The following is a 22,922-nucleotide window of genomic DNA, read 5'->3' on the forward strand; positions in this document are numbered from 1 at the left end:
ACAAAAAGGGTTCATATAAGCATATAAAGAGTTTAAAGGTGAACTTTAAGCTCACAAAACATCATTGTCAGATCAAACCACCCGTCATTGTTTGAGCCACGTTAGATCTAATGGGAGATAACCAAGGAGGACACCATAGTTGAATACAAATCATAAAGATGCCAAACTTGAATTTGCCAAACATATTGACAAACCACAAAGCTTCTGGGAGAATGTTCTACAGGCTGATGAGAGAAAAATGTAACTTCTTTCCAAGGCACATCAGCTCTATGTTCGTAAATGGAAAAATGAAACATTGAAGAATTGCTAAGAGGAAAGCATTGCACTGTTCTGAAGTGGCCTTCCTATGGCCCTGACCTAAATCCTATAGAGTGTCTTTGGAATGACCTGAAACATGCTGTCTGGAAAAGGCAGCCTTTAAACCTGAGACATATGGAGCAATGTGGAGGAGTGGAGCAAAATACCTGCTCAGCGGTGCACAAGTTTTGTTGACAGTCACATGAAATGTTTAATTGCAGTAATTGCCTTAAAAGATTATGCAATAAAATATTAGGTTAAGGGTTCCATTAGTTTTGTCCAGGCCTGTTTTCAGTTACTTTTTAAAGTCATTCTGTTTAAGAATGGTTGAACAGTAATTCTGTATCTGACTTAAATTTGTTCATTTTCATAGAATTTTTATTCATTATTACTTTTATCAGGTTCAAGGTATTTCTGTGACTGTTGTGAGTTTTCCGCCTCATTAAACAAGGGGTACCAACAATTTTGCCCACATGTATTGTTCATATTACATTTTCTATGACTTTGGAAGACTGAAGAAAAAACAAGAAAACAGGTTAAAGGAAAATCTGATTTGCACAGTGGCAGTACACGTTTGTTATTCATGAAGCTGTATGCTGCTTGAAGAAAGATGGCAATTTGGCAGATTTACTAAAGTGACGTGGATGATGAAAGGGAAGCACAGAGGAAAAGGGGAGGGATGAGATAGACAAAAACAGAACAGACGGAGAGAAAGAGTAAGAGGGGGGCTGGTTTCAGCACCAGTAAGTCAATTTATCTTTGGCTGTGCTCGCACCCCAGCTGCTGCTGGTTCAAAGTACGGTCACTGGCAGAGAACCAGTTGAAAGGCTGCGAAAAACACTCACACAGCCACTTCACATGCAGAGGGAAGTGAAAAAGAAACAGAATGTCTTTGGCACAAATCAGAGTCTCATACTCAAGCCTAATGTCACATACCTTAGACATCAAATTGCCATAGCTTCCAATTCACATTAAAGTCCTGAATTAACACTTATGTTTAGTTTGCAAGCATTTTGTGAAGAACAAGTTAATCAGGCTAAAGCTTTCAGTGAAAAATGTCACTGTTAGAAAGACATTGTATGAGTAACAAAACACGTCCTCTTAGTCAGATCTGCAGCAAATATGATAAAAAAGACAAAAATAGGAAGGCAGAGAGATGGAAAGTGCTTAATTGTTCCACTAGGTTTAATCATTGTTGCTATGCTTAACCAACGTATCTATAGTTTTGCTAAAAGTTCCAGTTGTACAGGTCTGTACCTTAAAGTGTACAACTTTGCAACTATATTGGCTTTTGTTTAATAAAGTAACAGCTTATGTTTGTACATTTTGGTGTGTGTGTTCAACCATCCTTGTGTCCTCTGAAGGTGTGCAGACCGCCGTTTGAGCTGAACAGTATACACACATTTATCCATGTGCAGCAATTACCCTGTAAGGACTTCTACACTCTCGGACCTTGAACATGACTGTGCCTGTGTAGCTATTGGGGTTGTTTGTCATTGCCAGGCCAACGCTGACACAGTGTTCTGTTTAGTTCATTAGACACTGTTGAGACGAGGAACATTAGATGAGAGGAACAGGCGGATGCTAGTTTTAGGGTGTGGCAGTCAGTGGATGAAGACAGATGAGGGTGCGTAGAACTAAAAAGAGATGAAATAGGAGTTCAAATGTGGGTGTGAAACCTGCTTCCGCAACAACCATTTCAGGCTTGATTAATGGCTAAGTTTCACAAAAGCAGAGCTGTTCTTGATAATTATGTCCAAATTATGTCATGAGATTGTTGTGTTCTCTTCATTTGTTTGGCTCTCCTTAAAAACAGGAGGGGTTCAAATGGAAGTAAGCTACTAGATTTATACATTAAATATAATGCCTTTCATAAGCACTTGACTCTACCACAAAAAACACACATTGTTCCATCTTCAATAATTGCTTAGATTCCGCAGCAGAATTTGGTACCACAAAATCTTTGCAAAAGAAATTTCTTCAAATTTTTCAGGTTTCATCGCATTACCCCCCCCCCCCCCAAATTGTTATGTTTTATAGGAATTTTTAAAGGTGTGCTCTATTCCTAGCCCATAACTTTCACAATGAAATTGCTGCTTAACATATATTAAGAAAGAGACCTTTGAGACAACTTTTTTCCTCACACCTCTCTTTAACTCACCTATACCTTTGTTTCACAGTTAGGCAAGTGCTTTTTCATAAAACATTTAGAAAATTACAGATCTTGTTTAGTCAAAATTCTATTCATTCTCTTATTTGCTTTTGTTTATCATGTTGTAATTAACAGATTACAGGTGTCAGCTAAGTCACAAATAAGAAAGTAAATATGAAATTTAAATTTAGAAATTCAACAGTAACAAGTTTTAATCTACTGCTATTTTTCCCAAAGTCAAATTACTTTCAATGTTTCTAATGAGAAAAAAAAAATACTACACTTTATCAATACTAAAACTTTAATAACTTTTTTTTTTATTAAAGTCTCATTAAGGTTTAGTATATAGGTAATGGTTCATGTTAATGTTTTTTGTTGTAACGTAAGAAAATGTAGAAAAATGACAAAGTACTGCAGTTAAATTTGTGATTTTTTTATTGTCTTAATGAAACACTGTTAAGCTGTTATCTAATCATGCAAAAGCGAATAATTTCTCTCCTTTTTTTATTTGCAAATCATGGCATCTTTCAATTCATCCCACCAATCTATATGAGTTCAGATGATGCCACATATCTGCAATCAAGAAGAAAATTGTTCTACAGTTACAGATGGAATAATATTTAGCTTTATGCAATATGAGTGAACTGACCATGAACACCCACGGTATTCGTGTCAATGAAAATTAGATGTGCCTCTTCAGCTGTCTGATAACTGCTGTCTGCAGTTAATAAAAACCTCAGACAGAGCTCCATGTTTTCTACTCAGTTAATTCTAAATTCATCTTTTATCACACAACACTGACTTATAATGGCGTAATGACCACTTCTAAATTGTTTCTCTGAAACAATCAACCTTTTACATTAAGCTGTCTACCTTCATATCGTTAATACTGCAGGATTTTTTAAGTGTTGTACGTGCTCATAATAACACACAAAAGAACCACGTTAAAAGAAGAAGGAAATGATAGTTGAGACCTGCCCTTTCACTTCCTTAGATAGAAACAATCTGATTTGCAACAGCACCATTATTCAAATCAGTACAGTTTATTGATATAACACTAAGTCACAATCTAAAGGCACTTTACAGAGACTATTAAATCAGATTTTACTATCAGATTGGTAATAGAAAGAGTTTTCCATCTAATGAAGAGCAACTGTTTGTATTGAGTCATTGACTTGACAGGATACGCTCCTCCTGGATCAGCATGTATAGACAGTAGACATTCTCTAGTATTTTGTCTTCGACTACAGCAATCCCTCACACCCAGAATGCATGCAGTGACAGAGGAGTGGAAAGGCATGAAGAAACCTCTACCAGAACTAGGCTCATTGTGTGTGGCCTGCTGCTGTCAACTAAGTATTCAAAGAGAGAAGCAGATATACAAGAGGAACATAAAAGCACTGTGAAGCAAGATCCATCAAAACATAGAAGCACTCTATGAATACTTTCTATGTTAGAAAAGGTATGGATACTAGCTCCAAAGGCGGCTCAGTCTGGAAAAGAAACAGTTACCGTATTTTCACGACTATAAGGCGCACTTAAACGTCTTTTTTTTCCCTCAAAATGTGCAGTGCGCCCTATGGTGCGGTGCGCCCTATGTGTGTTGTAACTGCGACTTTTGAGACCACCTCATTGAGGAGATGATGAAAGAGTGGCTGAATGTAAGGAGACCAGGTGTTTTTTTTCCACTCATCACCATCGCTGTTAATATGTAACTCCATGCGTGCCCATCTCACAGCTGATGTGAAAAACATGGGGAAACAAATTAACGCTGTGCTTGCTGTTCAAGCGCTCGACATCGGTGTGAACCGGACCCAGCAGGTGCAGCAGAAGCAGCGAGTTTACATGCAAAGTAAATGGTTGACGCGCGTATAGGTGCAGCAAAAGGTCCTGCAGCGCGTTTTGAGCAGCAGGAGCGTTTAAGCATCTGCCAACGCGCTGCTGCTGCTCGAGATGGAAAAATTGAAGTTTTGCTGCTGGACGCGCCGCATCAATCAATCAGAGAAGCTGATCTGGGAGCTGACAGCGAGACAGACACAGCGCTCTGATGACATATGATATTAACGCAAATGGAAAAGGCTGGATGGATGAGGAGATGATGAAAGCATAGCTGAGGGAGGTGTAGCCTATGTGAGGAGACCAGGTGGTTTTTTCCACGCATCACCATCGCTGCGTGCCCATCTCACAGCCGATGTGAAAAAAAGGTGAATCAAATAGATACTGTGCTCGCCGTTATCCCGGGGGTCTGACAAAGGAGCTTCGCATCAGCTTCACTGATGTCAACCGCTCGACATCAGTGTGAAGCGGCCGTTCAAAGTAAGGCTGCGAGCGGCGTGGGAGCGATGGATGACAGACGGAGACCACAGTGTCAGGATAAGTGGAAGGCAGCGCCGGGCAAGTTACGCCACCGTTTGCGGGTGGATTGTTGATGCTGGGACTAATGTGTCTGCTGGCTCTGTTGTACAAGCTTTTGCAAAAGCCGGCATTATTTCTGAGGAGCTGCGCTGCACGGAAAGTGACTCTGACAGCGAAGAAGGGGAAATTGGCATGTCTGATTTAGCGCAGCTGTTTTATTCAGAAACAGAGGATGATGACTTTGATGGGTTTGATTAATACTTTGTAATAAATACATCAATAAAGCACAATCATACTCAGTTTTGCTCCCGCTCTATTTTTCTACCTGAAAACTTAATTCAACAGCAGCCTCTGGGCGGGTCTCCTCCTCTTCACCGCGGTGGCTGGCAGGTGTTTTTTCATCCAAATAATCTAAATCTTGCAGCTATATTTGCTGTGATCAGTGAGAATAAAGTAGTTTTAATATGTTTTTAAGTCAGAAAGTCCACCTGAAAACTTGATAATTGCAGTCAGTTCATCCAGATTATCTATTTCTGTCGGAGGCGCTCAGACCCCCACATACCAGCGGTGCGCCGACAGGAGAAATCCTTTCCTCAGCAGCCTCTAGGCTGGGCAGCCTCCGGGTTCACGCGGTGGATGGCAGGTGTTTTTCATCTAAATAATTTAAACTGCAGGCACTCATAAAAGCGAACATATTCCGTCGGCAGGTTTCAGGATTTTAAGTTAATTTAGGAGTGATCACAGCGCTGTGTCATCTGCGATGTGTCTGTCTCACGGCCAGCTGCCAGGTTTGATTAATACTTTTTAATAAATACATGAATAAAGCGCAGTCATACTCAGTTTTGCCCCCGCTGTATTTTTAAATACGCAGTAGAGCTATTTAAAGGTAGTAGAGGACATGTACCTGTATATAAAAAACGCGCCCTATAGTCCGGTGCGCCTTATGTGTGTGTTAAATACAGAAATGGGACACATAACTGAGACTGCGCCTTTTAGTACGGTGCGCCTTATGGTCGTGAAAATACGGTAAGCAGACAAGCTCTGAGACAGTTTTCTTGTCAAAGGGATGAAAGAAAACACAGTTAGGGAATAGGAACCATTTTTTATTTTTTACGATTTGGTTTGAACTGGCTCATGTAGAAGAAGGAAATTAACCCATTTCTTTAGTTAGCTATGTCTGGGATAGAGACAGGACTAAACACTAGATAACAGGCTCAACTCTATCAAATGTAATCTACAGAGTTGATGGCAGTAGCCCAACTGATATTTCTCTCCAGGATGGCGTCACAGATGAAATTAAGCAGAAGGATGAAAAGTGGTCCTTAAGACCCCATAGTATCAAAAAGCATAAGCAATATGAGTTATGAGACTGAACAACGTACTGTAAATTGAGGGTAGAATATAATTTCATTCATACATTTATCCTTAGTAAAATTGATTACCGCAACAGTGCCTTCATAGGTTTGCCTAAAAAGTCTGTCAGACAGCTGCAGCTAATCCAAAAAGCTGCTGTCCGTGTTCTTGCTAGAAGTAACTAAGCAGAGCACATCAGCCCAGTTCTGTAGTCCTTACACTGGCTCGCTGTAGCTTACAGAATAGACCATAAAATCTTTCTGTTAGTCTATAAATCATTGAATGGATCAGAACCTCAACAGGGTTGTTGTCAGTGTATCAACCTCCCAGACCACTCAGGTCTTCTAGTTCAAACCTGCTCTGTACACACATAACTAGAACCGAACATGGAGAAGCAGCATTCAGTTCCTATGCTCCACTTATCTGGAACAAACTCCCAGAAGACTTTATACAGGCTGAGTTCTCTTTAGTCAAAATGAAAAGCCCATTTGTTTAGAGCTGCCTTTGACTGTTGAAGTTAAACTTTTAACTGAGGTATTATTAGTTTAAGGTTGTAGCCCGACTGCCTCATTGTTTAACTCATGTTTTTATTTTATTATCTAATTCATGTAGAGCACTTTGAATTGTCCGTGTACTGAATGGTGCTATGCAAATAAACTTGCCTTGCCTTGATAAATAATCTAGATTTACTTCACACACAATATGCTAAAATAATGCTTGTGAAGCATAAGCCTTTACAAGTCCCTTAATGCTTTCCACAACCTGAATGTATTTTCTAGGGGGCTGATTTGGTAAAGCAATTTTGTTTTTCAATTAAAATCTGGGTGCATATCATCACATATCTGGGAAACCAAATAAGAGCGACATTTTATCGCAGTTACACCTTTAACTCTTTTGAGGTATTATGTATTATTGCACATTTAGAGATTGACATTTTAGAAGAATTCAACTTCAGTGAGGGTGTTTAGAAAGAGTCTTTGAAGATCATATATTAAGTCTTGTGAAAGTATTTCAATACAATTTCTGGGCTTTGAATGAGGCACAAACTTCTATCTAAACAACAGTCGGCGTCTGAATTTTCCTCCTATTCTTAAGACTGTTGTAAAAATTTTGTGTTTATCTGTCATTTGAAATCCTAATAATGTCCATTGTATTCTAACAAACTGTAAAACCATTAAAAAGGTTAAAATACTATTGAAGGTCTCTGTACAAAATGGACAACAATGTCCTGCAGAATTTACAACAACAAAAGTCTCAAAAAGTAAGATATTCCTAATCACCCCACATGGTATAAAGTGAACAGTCAGTGCTGAAACATAAGGGGTCTTAATGGGAGGAAAATCAAAAGACCTCTTACTGTGCATGGAGCACTGTTTCCCAGTCCAGCACAGAGGGAGCTTAAAAAGGTACAGTGAGTCATATTCTGTTCCGTCAGATTAACAGCACCATGCTGCTTTGTGCATATGTGTGTGTAAGGGGGTCTATAATTATCGCCCTGCACAGTGTTATTCTGTTGGTGAATGTCGCTGTGTGCATGATACGCCTTTGGCTCAGGAAGGAGTCAGTTCCAGTGCCATGCCCAGGCCTTTTCCTGCTGATGCTGGGATTTTGGAATCAAACTTCCTCTTGGGGGACAGCTATAAAGGGCTCGATGATTACACCTGATGATGTTCTATGGAAAGTTTCCACTTTATATCACATTGCATCATAGTTTTACCATAACTGAAATCATAAGGCTAGAGCAATGCTCTTAGAGCACATAGCAAAATATTAAAACATCATTATCCCCTATTTGGAGAAACGAGGTATTAAAGAAACATTTGTTTAACAGTAAACACTTTTTTGATACAGCATATTCTGTAATCTAAACACCCTGGCACATCCTTTTATCTTTGATTAGAGAAGGGAATTTCTCGATGCCACATTGCTCTGGCAAGAACAAACAAGTACTGGCGAAATAGACAGTCCCCTGCCTCTAAACCCCTTGTTAACTCCTACCTGTTAATGGATTAAGTCAAGGATCCAGACAGCTAACAACCTTGGATGTGTCTGGCAAAAGCTGCTCAGCCATTTATAACACTATGTGACAGGGCACTTCTCATGGCCTTCCTAAATCACTTGCTCAAATGGGACTTTTGCTAAATAAATATTTAGTTTGTACAGATAGAGGGGATGCAGAGATTGAAACTGGGTAGTAGATTATTCTTACACTAACAAAAGATAAGGTGACAAAGCTCTCATGGTACACTAAATTTTTAGTTTATTCTGTATGAGCTTTCTAAATGTAGTATGTGGAGTTTTAAGTAAGGAAATGGAAAGCTATCATCTGACGCAAGAAACAGGCAGAAACTGCCTTAGCAAAGCAACGTTTCAAATATACCAAAATTTAATAAAAATTGCCGTTAGATTGTAATTCAATATGAATAAGATTAGGGTTTCTAGTAAATGCTAACAGGTAAAACTTTTAATAAGAATGTCCAAAGAGTTAAAATGATTTTTTTCATTGCTACCTGGGCAATAATGCAGTTATGGGAATGCAGGTTTCATCAATACTTTCCCATTCAAAAGCTATTTTGCAAGTTATTCAAGGGTGTGGGAAAATTCCAAAACTCTTACACAACGTAAAACAGGGAATTAATATAGTGTTTGCAGTAAGATTGCATTTGCTAAGTCACTTTGCCACAGATGTACTAGCACAAGATGTCAAAGAATCTGAGGGAAATAATATGGGTTGTAAGCAGCACTTTTTGGTTCACCCTAAAGCTTGAAAACATTTGCTGGGATTTTGCTGATGAATACACAACTAGACACATTTCCACATACTGCTTTCAGGAAAACTTGTAAGGGGAAATACTTAAGGCCTGTATTGAATCCCAGCTCTAAAGAATCATTTGACATGTTTTTATGTTACATTAAATTCAACTATATTTCTCAAAATAGTTTTAACAGTAAAATTTTAAACACTGTCGTGCGTATGCACTGAATGCAAACAAAAACAATACAGCAAAACTGGATAAAACATACTCTGACATGGCAATGAACTTAAGCGGTACTTCATGCACTTTTTTAGTGAAGGAGGCTAAATACAAATGCATGTCACAATTTTCTGGTCGTCTTTTTTAACACTCTGAAAATTTATTTTCCTTTTTCTTCCACTTCACAATTATGCAGTACTTTGCTTTGGTCTGTCAAGTTAAATCACAACAAGAGATATAAAACTTTTTGCTTGCCTGATCTTAAATGATTGAAGTTGTAACTTTTCTAGCAGATTTAGAAAAAGCAATGTCAAGAAGGCAGTTTCATAAGCCCATTATGGTAAATTAGGGACTAATCTTTGCCCTTTTGGGCAATAGCCAAAGTTACATAAGGTCCCCAGACAGGTAAAAAAGCAAATGACAAATTGTCTGCTCACTGTAAGCAAAAACATGATTCCAGCAAACACTTGTGCAGCTGCATGTGAGAACACAGGTGGCTCTTACGTTCAAATTGCTTTTGCAGAACTAAAGATTTTAGTAGAGTGGGGTGTAGTCCTCAATCTTTTGGATATTTGTACACAATTTGCATGCATTGTGACATTTCTAAATAGCAGAATAGATCATTTTGAACTTATAACTAGTTACATTTCTGTGGTCAAATTAAAGCAAAGTTTAAAAAATACACCATGCTGATGAATATAAAGTTTTCCCATGTTTATGCACCATTGATTTTGTAGTCTTATTAATATAAACAGATTTCTCAAGAACTAACGACGGATTTAGAGCCCTCCGCTCACATGTACCCTGAGTTGTACATTCGTGCATGTCTCATGCAGTGTTCTCCTGCGGGTGTGTGTCATTCATGCGCCTTCTCTGCACTGCCAGCTGGGTTGAGCAGACAGCCAGTTCAGGGGTAGGGAACGGTAATCCTCACATGATGACATCTCAGTCTGAAGGCACAGCCGAGCAGAGGAAAGTTTGTTTACACAGTTTTGGGCAGGGATGAAGCCACTTAAAATAACACGAGTAAGAGCTGTTAGAAACTTATTAACAAATGTTTACAATTAAGAACATATGTTGGAAAATGCTATACAGTAAGGGCTTGTGGGCAATGTGGTTTTATGGAGATATTGCTCAAAGACATTAAATAAGCCATTGACTTAAGAGACAGTTTACATTCTCGCAGAATTTCAATGTAGAAAAGGAACTTCTTTAGTTATTTGTTTAGTACAACAGAAAAAGTACTATTTCATAAATATTTAAGATAAAAAGATCTTTGTTCTGTTTTATGATGTATGTTAAAAAACAGTATAAAATTAGCTTTTCTAACTGCATGCCAAGTGTCTCTCACTAATTGAAACAAATGATACACTTTCACCAACCCAGTGGCTGTTCTGCAGCAAACTCAGTAGTAAAACCATGTTATACAGCAGCAGACGTTTTTCTCTCTGGAGAAGTCTTAATTGGGTTCTCTGGAGGGCAGTAAAATGATCAGGATCAGACACTCCCTGCTATCTACAGAGTGAGATTGAAGGAATCAAAGGAGAAAAGCTCTGATTTGGTTAGGTGGAAATGTTAACAACTGTTTTCGTCTCTAGCTCTGAAGCTATGGCATGTCTCTGCTGTTGTAATTGGGTGGGTTTTGAAACATTCCCATGGCAGAACATTTTTTTTTCAGATATCCAATAAAGTATATAAAATACTAGAGACACGAACAAATACATTTATGTTATCATAGGCATCATAGCACCTAAACAAAATGGCCTCTATGTGTATTTAAACTACTTTACTCTGATCAAATCTAGTGCAACAAATAGCTCTTAGAAGAAATCGGATTATTGTTAGGGGCAGAGGTTCACTTTTGTAGCAGGACAACAGAACTAAAGCCAAATCTACATTTTAATAGTTTAAATCAAAGACTACTAATCTATTGCATGTTCCAGTCAATGTAAAAGTTTATTTAAATTTATATCGCAACCTCAAAACCAATGTCTATTACATGTATTGCATCCAATTTTATTACTGTGCTTGTACAGAAGCTAAGAGCGGTCTTACTGAAATGTCCCTTTCCTTATTGTTTTCTTGAGATAATGACACAACTATCTCGTTATCATGGTTAAAATATAAATTGTTTTTTGGGATAACAAGGTACTTATCTAAATATGGTGAGAAGAGTGAAGGGTTATTGTTTTCTCCTAATAATGAGATGATTATCAATAGATAATTTAAGTGTTCTTAAAGCCTCCAGAAGAGACTCAAGCTGAAAATGTCATATAATGGAGAACCCGGCATTGATCAGCACATCTGACTTCTCTTGTGGGTCTTAAACAGGCTGAAATTAAAGTATTTCTTTCTTGTGGAGATGAAGGTTGTAGGCCTAATCAGTTTAACTGATTTAACATTAATCATCTTATGATCTCAAGAAAGTAACGTTTATTTTCTCGAGATCAATCATTCCTTTATCCTGAGAAAATGGCTTTCTTTATCTTTAGATAATGATGAAATTAAGTCATTATCTCGAGAAAACCATCGTAAAAAACAATAGCAGGGACTTGACCGCTCTTGGCTTCCGAAATGCTTGAGTTTTTTTTTTTTTTAAAGAAGAATCACCAAAAATTCCTGTCTCTCGATGTTAAAGCTGGAAGAGACATTCCAGAAAACGAGTTACAGTTGGAATTAAAGTAGAAGGTGGTTCTTCAAGGTTAGGAGTTGTCAAACTACTACTTGCTAATTATTTCTTTAGAAACCTTGGCTCTCTACCACTCAGACTTTCTTTTATGATGATGCTTATGCACACTCTGAACACTGAGCCCAAGAATAAACCACGGTGCTTTTATAGTGCATCGAAACGCAGAAGTTCACCACGTGACAATGAGGTGACATCTTCAGAGGTTTTCCCATCACGCCCCACAGATGTGATGCGCACAGCCGAGGCACTGAGGTAACTTTTCTGCAACCACAAACTTCCTCTTATCTGTGGGAGCAATCACGAACAGTGGTAAAATGACCCCCGCCAAAAAAGGGACCCAGCCTTAGGGTGGCTACACTTCCTGTGATGAAAATAACTTCACTGGCACCGTGAACAACGTGGTTGTAAGGTGCCTCTGCATTTTGCTTTGTTCAAGTTTAAGAGCAAAGGTTGTGGATGTGTTTAAAAAATAAAAGAATGGGTTAATTTCCTTCTTCTACATGAGCCAGTTCAAACCAAATGGTATTGGCTTTATCTTTATTTAAAGATGAAATATATATCTTATCTTTTTTTATAATGACATAACTGAAGCTATACATTTTTGGACACTTCTAATAAAGTGTCTGAACTGGTTTTTTTTTTAGACAATTATATCCATTGAACCAAGAATACGAATTCTTGAAATGATGGCCACTTACAGTAAATCAGTAATGTTTGCCAGTGCCTCAATAATCACATGACAACCAAGCAGAGAGCTAAAATGAAACTAAATCCATGGGGTTTTCCAGCAGCACAGTTTACAAGTCTAGGGTATTACTTGCAGGAACACATTTCAGGGAAAAGTTTTTGCCTCATGCCGACCAGTTAAGCATCAATAACCAGCTGGTTAGTTGCAGTTCAAAGAGATTGGGGTCAAAGCCATAATAATCAAAGGACCTATGGATAAAAACATCTAAAAAACTGATAATGCAGCTCATACATTGGAGCTAATAAATCTTATTATAGCAGACTTTGCGACCTAATTGGCAAACCTAAAGTTGTTGAAGCTTTAAATGAAAAAAAAGAGAGAAAAAAATAAATCTAATTTACAACTCCAACTTTGAAGAGAGTGGTTTGTTTGTTTTATGTACTGTAAAATCCCTGAACAGAGACAGGTAAAAAGGTAATATTAGTAGGCCCCCTGCAGGCCTGATGTTTTAGCATTCAAACCTCTGGGCCACTAAAATACTAGCAGGAAAACACAAATTATTTTCTGGAGTTTTTTTTCCTTTTCGTTTTACCATCTTATGCATTCACTTTATTTTGCATTCTCTTTATTACCAGGCCCCAAACTGGCTGAGAGATTTAAGAAAAACACAGTCTTAATATTTGACTTCACTATAAATAATAAAATGTTTGTTCATATTCACCTATTATCCAACTCTACTGTCTGCGTTTTTATTTTTATTTTTTCAATAACAAAACACTTCATGTACTGTCTGTTCAGTTGCTCTGCCATCACAAAAAAATATGAGGATTGTTGCTGTAGTGAGCCCCCTAGAGGTAAATCTTTTATTTGCAGAATTGGTATTTGGCTCAGTTTTTGTCACTACTGCAAAGAAAATACCTCACCTATCAAACGTCACTCAAACAGCAAAACTCCAGACTCATTAAACGCATTCTTCTGGGTGTGCCTGAGTATCATTATTGTGTTGTGCATGTCTCGTCAGATGGTTATATGTGTCAGTGTTCTTTTGTAAACACTTAGTATCCTGATAAAATGCTATTCTTGCAGTTTTCCTCAAAATTGCAGGATATTAATTACATAGCTCATCAGTGCATGTTTTGATGCCTTTGTAGGCTTTAAAATTGAGCTTACATGCTTTCCACTTTTTCTGAACTTTTCTAACACACTGGCTTGCAATTTACTGCTTATATTTCCTTTCTTGCTGTGCATGCACCACTGACTACATATCATGAGAATTATTCTATGCCTTCCTATTATTTCAATTTCCCTGAGACCACATGCCCCTGTCTTTTCATATTCACACTCATTAAACCTGCTGAGAAGGAAAACAGCATGACCCCGCTTGTCCTCAGTACACTGTGTCTCCTTTCTGCAGCATGGCACAACGCCCAGACGGCTGCTGCTTGCGTGCCTCCGCAGTTTGGTTAGATTTGCATCTGGGCTCTAGAGACAAGTTGGATATTTCACCACTCATTGTTTATGTGAGTGTGTGTATGTGTGTGATTGTGCGACTTTGTGCATGTCTGCATTAGTGTTTTCTCTTATTTGCAAAGTCTTCCTCACCCTCGTGTCTTACTTGGGTTATTTCTCCGTTAGTCTCCCAAGAGCAATAAACGTTTAAATGGAAGAGGAAAGGATTACTGTACCAACCACACATTTATAGGAGCTTAAACACAGATGTGGAACACCTTCACTATAGGGCACGGTAACACTCAAGGACTGCCAAAAATAGGACTCGGGAGGTTTGCATTATGTCAACTGTGTAAATGAATAAAATAAAATAAAAATAAAATAGCAACACATAAAATAAAACAAAACAAAGCTCTAGGAGTGCTTTGGAATTGGAACAACTAAAGGAATGGAAAAGGGCATTTATGACAAACCCATATTTTATAATGCACCTGCAAGGGGCTAACCTGTAAACACTGGCAAAATGCTCTTATTCATCATAAGGCTTAAAAGCATGACATGTAAACAGTAATACTTACTGTGATGAATGTCAGCAGTCTAATGTTGTACCTAAAGGACAAAGTTTTCATTTTAAATGAAACCTTAAAAAAAATAATAATAGTACAGAAACATGTAAGGGCATTCAAAGCAGTACTAAAGAACTTTCCATTTCAGCGGATTTTGGCTCCCCTCCCCCAGTAGCCATATTGTTTTGCCTGATGGAAGACCCCACTTCCCATGAGGACCAGCATGGTGAAGACAATAGCATGGTAAAATCCTGATCTCCCGGTCGCCTGCAGTTGGACTGAACTATATTTCTGTTTCCAGTGGCTTTGTTAAAGATGAATAGCGGTGAGGTAATGAAGCTAACTGTGGCAAAACAATGTAATATGATGATCCTGAAAATAAGAAACTTTTAACTTTGTTTTTTACGATATTCCTGCACTGCCACCCCCACTTCACCGGACTTGTCAGCGACTGATGTGCTGGTGAGTTTAGAGCCTTGAAACAGATCAATCTAATGTTATGTTTGAGAATTTCACAGTTAACACATATATAGATCCCAGCAGAAAGGTACTGCATTGTCTGAATATCAACCCTGCACAATTTGCACAAATATACAAGCTGTGTCCAAACGTCTGCCTTTTTATATGAGAGTCTGAATGTGTAGTGGATGAGAAAGTATTGGACTCAAAATTTCGCTTGAAATGCACCTAGTAAAGTAGTGCGCAACCATGGTCACTTGCTGAGCAGATATATCCCAGAGCTCTCCTTGCAAAGTATCATAGGATTTTTTTTGCGACAAACAGAAAAAAAGATGTTGCTAGAACCGTGAAGGGAGCCGAAATAACGTGACCAACAGGGAGCAAAAATCTAACTATCATCTGTCCGAACAGTTGGTTACATGAGTTCACTATAAAGTCCACTATATAGTCCCTGCCCTATATAGTGTTTGAGTGGTTAGTGGTCAGGGTGGATGTTTGGTGACAGCCATAGTCTTCCAGGCTAATTGGTTGCATCAACTTCCTTCTTTATAATAAATGGGAAAAGGGGGAAGTGAAACATGCCATAAAGCAGTCTGCACATTTGCTGCTGTTTTGCGTGGCAGGGTTACTGCCACCCTCCTCAAAGTTGCTTAGTGCCGGTGAAAGCAAGACAGACCAGCTTGGGCCACGACAGAGATGTCGTTCATATTAGTTGTAAGTCAACGTCACAAAAGTTTTGAAAATATTTTATGAAGGTTGAAAAAATACTTGGTATTGATTCAATGCAATTTATGAAGCATATTTAAGTCCAATGAATGCACTTCTACTATGTCTATAAATTGGATTACTTTGGACATTTTTATATGAAATAAAATACATTAACGGTAACCTTATTTTCCAATATAAAAAACGTTTCTCAATAGCATTTTGAAAATATACACAACCCAGGTCTCTACATACTATCCTCAGTAATGCAGTTAACATGGAATAAAGTTTTTTTTTTCAATTTAAAAATAATAGAAAAAAAATCCTCTTGATTTACTTTCAGTTCCATTTAGACTTTTTATGGAGATGTTCTTAACCTTTTGAAGAAAATTAACTGACCACTAGCATAAATGAAAATATATGGAAGTTAAGTAGTATTTCCACCTGTGGCCATCTCATCAGACATCTGAAAATGTCATCAGTGTTCATATCCTCCTCTCCAGTAATCTAGCTGATAAATGTGTATGACCCACGCAGAATCTCCTCATGATTGATCATCAAGTTTTTATGTAAAACATGAAGAGTATACCACCAACTCAGGGATGCTAAAGTCGGCCCTTGAGGGCCGCTGTCCTGCAGGTTTTAGCGGTTTCCCTGCTTCAGCACAGCTATTCCAATGGGTACAGTTCAGCAAAAGCCTGTAATCAGCTATCAATAGAAATCAGCTGTGCTGAAGCAGGGAAACATTGAAAACCAGTAGGACAGCGGCCCTAAAGGGCCTATTTCTGGCTACCTCAATTAAATAAAGAATAAGTGTGCTTTTTCTTCAAGAAGGAATAAAAATATAATCACATGTGAACTGTTAAGATACTGACCAGGCTTGTTAACACACAGAGAAGGCAAGTCTGATGACATGAAATGACAAAGTGAATTCACTCAGACAGATATTGAAGTCAGATATTTACAAAAAGGACAGGGTCATGGTTGACCTTGTATGCACATAGGATTGACATATATCGATTGAATGTGATAGGGATAGAGTGTAGTGAAGGTGTGAAGTGAGAAGTAGATGATCTAATGATGTGAGCTGCTGTTTTTTGTGTTAGTTGCAGTTTATGGACACTTTCTGGGGGACAGCGAGGCAGGGAAGTTGAAATTGTCAAGTCAAGAGGTGGTTGAACTGTGAAACAATTTGGTAAAAGTCTGAGGGAATAACTTTGTTGATGTTGCAGAGATAAAAGCAAGTTGTTTTAGCCACAATAGGTTATGCATGTTGGGAGTGAGAGAGAGGAAGGAGAGGAGTATCCAGGATGACCAAACTTTATCTGAAAGGAGGGAGTTATCCAGGAATTGCCAACACATACACTAACAGTGAACAAGTGTGTGGGATGGTGTGCAAAACCTCAGTAATATATGGCCTTACTAAAAACACAGAAAAACAAAAGGAAATGCAAGCCACATATTTTATTCATTTTAAGCTGGTGTGGAATTAAAAGGTTTTGCATTAAAGGAAATTAAAAAAAATAGTCATTTCAAAATGCAAAAAAAAAAAATCCTGATCGAAACATTCTTAGAAGAAGTTCCTTCATCTATAATACACATTTGTTATACTGCCTATATTATTGGAAACTACGATCTAGAATTTACCAGTAGACTACCCCTCTGTAGTTTTTTTTTCTTTCTCAAAGAAAGGCCAAGTTACTATCAATAATGTCAACAGGTGCAAGCTGCACCAATATACCAATTTAGCTAATCACTTTTAGCTGGCATAGCTTTTAAGTAACTAAAACATCTGGAAAAGACACATGGCCGTACCGTCTTCAGTCAAGGCAGATAAGGCTGATCCATAAGCCATAAGTGGCTTAACAAATTAAGTGTTTGCTATCTGCAATATTGTATTGTATCCAATGAATTTTCTTTTATAGATAATTAAACTTTTCCAAAAGAAAAACTATAAAGGGCCACACTTAATAAAAATCTGCAGGTAAACATTCCTGGAACAAAACAAAAAAAAATCACACAGAGAATACAGAAATCTTTATAGATGACTCCTTAAATTAAATTAATTTGCTGTACAAGCATGTAGTTCTGCACTTCAAACTAAGGGAAATTAAATGTATGCAACTATATGAGTTAATGTGGACATTCATATAATTTGGAATGTTGGAATGTGTTAAATTCACCATCAAAAGCATTGTTTTATAGTGCAAGGTTTTGACATTTAAGTTCTTTTTACGTCATGTTTTTTTTTTTAGATTCATTGTATTGAATGTAAAGTCCTGTAGTTCTCCACCAGGGTTTGAATGTCAACAAGGATTTTAGAAGACATTTGCCACAAAACTCTCTTCTGCTTAGTTTATATTTGTTGTCAACAGATGCACAGCATCCTATTACAAATGATTCCATTTTTGTGTGAGAAGGCAGATGTTGCATGCGTGTGAGTGTAGGTGGTTTTTTTAGCCACTTCCTTTAGTGAAAACCAACCGAGGACATAGTGTTCTGAGTACAACTTGCTTTCACTTTACTGAGCAGCCGCAGAAAAGAGATGACAAACCTAAAGACAACATGTTTTCTTTGAGAGGTGAGGGAAGAAACCTTCAGTAGAGAGCCTCAGTGCCACTTAAGACAACTGCACCGTCACCAGGATGCATTGTAGCAACTGTGTTTGCATAATGAACTCAGTCTGTGGTACAGTGACATGTGTGCCAAACAGAAAACCATCAACTGGCTACAAACTAAATCACAAGAACATTCCTGTACTGTGCTGTTTCTCACTGTGGCAAAGTTAGCATAGATATGTTCTTTTTTATTCTTTTTTTCCTACTGAGCTCTTTTTTTTCCTGGATGTCTCTGACCTGCACTGCAACCACAAGGAAGTCTCAAACAGAGTATTTCATGCTGCATTTTTTTAGAAGATTAGTTATACTGGAAACAAAGGCTGCTGTTTTGGTTGACTGGCGAAGCCTTTAATGGGTTCAGTGGTGGCTGGTCTGTACATTTTGTTCTACCATGGGATATTTCTGCAAGGAATTCTTCTCACCCTGTTGGTTGGTGTAATGACATGCATGTTAAGATAATGTAGCGACATTATCCTCCCCTAAGATGACACTATCCAAATTGGTATTTGCATAAAATGCTCCCTCTTCATGGACACAAAATATTGAGAAATGAAAACAAAATAGACTGTTTTAGGGGACTGCATCCGTTGTTTCCTTATGCAAGACATATTTAAACAAAAAAAAAGTATACAGTACATTGATGCGTGATAAGTGATCTTGTTACAGCTTTTTGCAATTCCGTAGGGCAGTAAGACACATCTGACGGTTTGAAGAACATAAAGGCATCAGAACAGCTCCTCCTCACGTACACACCCACATGATCCAGCACCCACAGATGAGTACGATTAAAAACACTGATATTGACACTGACACACAACAAAAAGCTTTTTTATACCAGGAACTATTTCTGCTAAACATCTAGGTACATTCGCTTTGAAATATCTTGTGAAAATGCAATCATGAATTTAGTTTTGTGTATTTGTCATGCTCAAAATTTCATAATCAGATTGAAAAGCAATCTGAATAAAACATTTGCTCAGACTTAAAATGTGCCATGTAAATTTGCTAGTTGGAATATTCTATTATAGCATCTAGCTACTCCAAAGCAAAAATACTTCATGTTGACATCGAGTGTACATGCACACTCAGGTCAGCTTGCTTTACTCAAAATAACTTGATAATGTGTTTAGATGCATGTTGATTGGCATAAACCATCCAAATTTTTGTCGGATGAAAATATAATTCCAATTTTTTCAAATCCGATCAAAATATTTTAACCAGCATGTTACAAATGAAATGTTTTTCTGTTCAGACATTTAGTTTGATTACTTATGTCTATCTAAATGTAGCTACTGATCATGTGCCATGCAAAGTTGGATTGATGCACTTTCAGATTTTGTCACATTCCTACCAGAGTTTCCAGGTTTCAATGAAATTTTATTAGTGAAAAAATTTATTATGAGGGAAAAGTGATACATGCTTGTATTTCTTTTACAGCCTATACAAACTATGCCAATCATAGAATTATGTATTGAATGTTTGTCTGCACTGCTGTCTCTCCTACATGTTTATGACACTACAAAGGACTCCAGTTGCTTTCTTACGTCAATAGTCAGTTTTGCGGATTGTGTGACATCAATACAGCAGATTTGTTTTTGCTACAATCTGAAATATGTAACAAAAAGACCTAAACAACAAAAGGTTTTGCTAAATTAGCATGAAAATTTTTCGTAACTTCATGGACAACAAACTTTAGTTTATAAATGAAATGGAATATTTATCAAATGCATTGAGGGAGTTATATCTTAATATGTGAGCAATAATAAAGTGTAAAATTAAGAGAACAAAGTGTGTTTTTTCCAGAGATAAGGAAGTACTGTTTATTTATTTTTTTTGCTGTTGTTCTAGTGACAGTTCAGTTCTTAATTTCACAACAACATCAGACTTGGTTCCTCTGTTTTTAGTGAAAAGGACATATCTGTCACAAGTTCTGCACTCGTGTGACATGTTCCCTCTATCTGGCCACCCTTGGCTGAGCAGTTGGCCCCTAAGCTACTTAAAACGGTTGACCTCATGTGAGAGAATAGGCAACGATGGATGAGACTGGAACAAAATGTCCTAGACGCTTTGGGTTGAAACCAGGTCATACACTTTAGAAGGAAAGCCTGTGCTTCCTCCTGCTGGATGTTATATGTATTGTAGTTGACAAGTGTGGAAGCACATCACCATCAGAAGGTGGTTCTACAAAGTTAAATCCAATTAGCCTCAAAACTGTCCAACATATTGGCTTACAAATCTAGTATATATAACCAAAGTTGCACTGAATGGTAATTTAGATTTAAATTTAAATCATTCTGAATACCTCTACATTTGTATTGCTTTGGTGAAATGAATTGCTGCATGCTAAAATTCAAACTTAAACTAAGTAACCAGGGTTTTTTGTATGGTCAAAAATAAAAGAAAAACAACTGTTTAATTTGCTGTTTATATTGCAAAAAGAAAAAAAAAAAAAACGCACCATGTGTCCTGCACTTGAGACTGGCAACAGGCAGTGGTGTCAAAAGTTCAACCATTTGTTACTTAAGTAGAAGTATAGACACTGCAGACTAAGAACACTCTGGTAAAAGTTGAAGTATCAACTTGACCTCTTTACTCAAGTAAAAGTGAAAAAGTATGTGCTCCAAAAACTACTTAAAGTATAAAAGTATAAAGTAACCTTAAAAAAAACAGCCAGATGCCACTATATGAATTAAAAGCTCAATTTTTGGACTATTTTGCAAAAGTCTTTGAGATAGGGCGAAGGATGAGAGAGGTCTTGTTGGTCTCAGCCTCCCGATACGCTCGCCTGTGTCCGACCATTCAGACATTTTAACATCTTTTTCTGAATCCGACATTGTAGCATGGCATAGACAATTCAAGTTTGCAGTTTGAAGAACACCAGCTTGCTTCTGATGATTTCCTTTAGCTAACCAATGAGTGTTTGCGTTATATCACTCATTCAATTACACTAGTTTTCACTAGATGTGCAATGGCGCCAATGATCTGCATTGGATGGCGCACATGATGGGAAATAAATATTTATAAAGATTAAACCGAAGCCAAGAGGAACAAGTAATGTTTGTTTTAAAAATATTACGAATAGAACGTACAGATACTTGTGTGAAAATTTCAATGAGTAGAAGTCAGAAGTAGGAAGAAAAATAAGTAATGAAGTAAAGTATAGATAACTAAAAACTAAAAGTATAATAACGAAGTATTTGTAATTCGTTACTTGACACCTCTGGCAACAGGTAAAATCATTGTTTCTTTCAATGTAACCATTCTCTTCGCCTGCATTCCAAGACCAGAGGTGGTGAACACTGTAACACTGGAACATGAAGAGGAACCCTTTAACACCTAACCTGAGTTGTGACCTGTTGGATCTTTGCATATCAACCACATATTTCAAATACAGAGGCAACTTTTACAGACATTAATATGGGTCTTCCATTGGCTCCCCTGTTTCATCCATTGTGACTAATATCTACATGGAGCAGGTGGAGAACAGAGCACTCAAGACGTACAAGGAAACACCCTTGACTTACTGGTTCAGATATTTGGATTACACGTGGGTCAAAACCAAAACCCAAGAATTTAAGGGATTTACCAACCCCATAAACTCAGTGGAAAGAAACATTAAGTTCCCCATAGAGAATGCTAAGAATCACATGTTGGACTGTGCTGTGCACATTGAGGACAATAAGAGTCAGATGACTGAAAATAATAAGGTTTACTGGAAACCTAAACATACAGCATTTTGATTTGCATTACCCCCTGGATAATAACTTATGTTATCAGAATTCTCATTTACCAGGCTGACAATATTTTCTCAGCCCCAGAGGAGAAACAAAAAGAACAAAATCATGTTGGAAATCACTACAAGCATGTGATTATCCAAACTGGGTGTTTGAGTCAGCCAAAACAACTAGCAGGAAAAACAACACTGCATCTAACACAGAGAAGAAAACAGAGATGCAAAAACACTGTCATTTCAGATATACCGAGTAATTCTGCGAAATTGGGGAGGATTTTTTCAGAACATAACATACCAGTGAATTTCAAACCCAACAACTACCTCACAAAAAAAGAAAAGAAAAAAGAGCTGTGTTGTTTATGCAGTCCAGCGCAGTGAGAATTGCTCAGACCCCTCATCGGAGAAAACCAGAAAACAACTAAACAAACACCTTGCGTATTACAGGAGAGCAAGTAACTTCGGGCAAGATCCAGGAGTACATACACCTCTGCCTTAAGAACAAAGGACATACCTTTGATGACCAAGAAGATGCTCAGATATTAGATTAGAAAAATATCAGCGCCCCAACAGATTTCTCCAGTGCAACCCACCAGAACTCATAATGACTATTGGATAGATGTCAAAATTATTTCAGAGAAAAATTTACCAAAGTCCGGTTGCCTCAATTTAAGCCTGTTTTGTGGTTGTTATAACCTAGATGAGTAAACATTTGCACATCCATTAAGGAATTGTAAATTCTAAACTTTCTCTATTGCTTATTCATAAAAGAAAAACAAGCAAACACAAAAATCATTGACTTCCTCTGTTTTTAAAGCCCAATGTTGTATAAGTAATCTTTGACTTGTGTAATTAGGGAACCAAAAGAAGACTCAAATGCAAGACT

This window comes from Cyprinodon tularosa, unplaced genomic scaffold, assembly GCF_016077235.1.
Source record: "Cyprinodon tularosa strain WSP-4 unplaced genomic scaffold, ASM1607723v1 ctg228, whole genome shotgun sequence".
NCBI classification, from domain to species: Eukaryota; Metazoa; Chordata; class Actinopteri; order Cyprinodontiformes; family Cyprinodontidae; genus Cyprinodon; species Cyprinodon tularosa.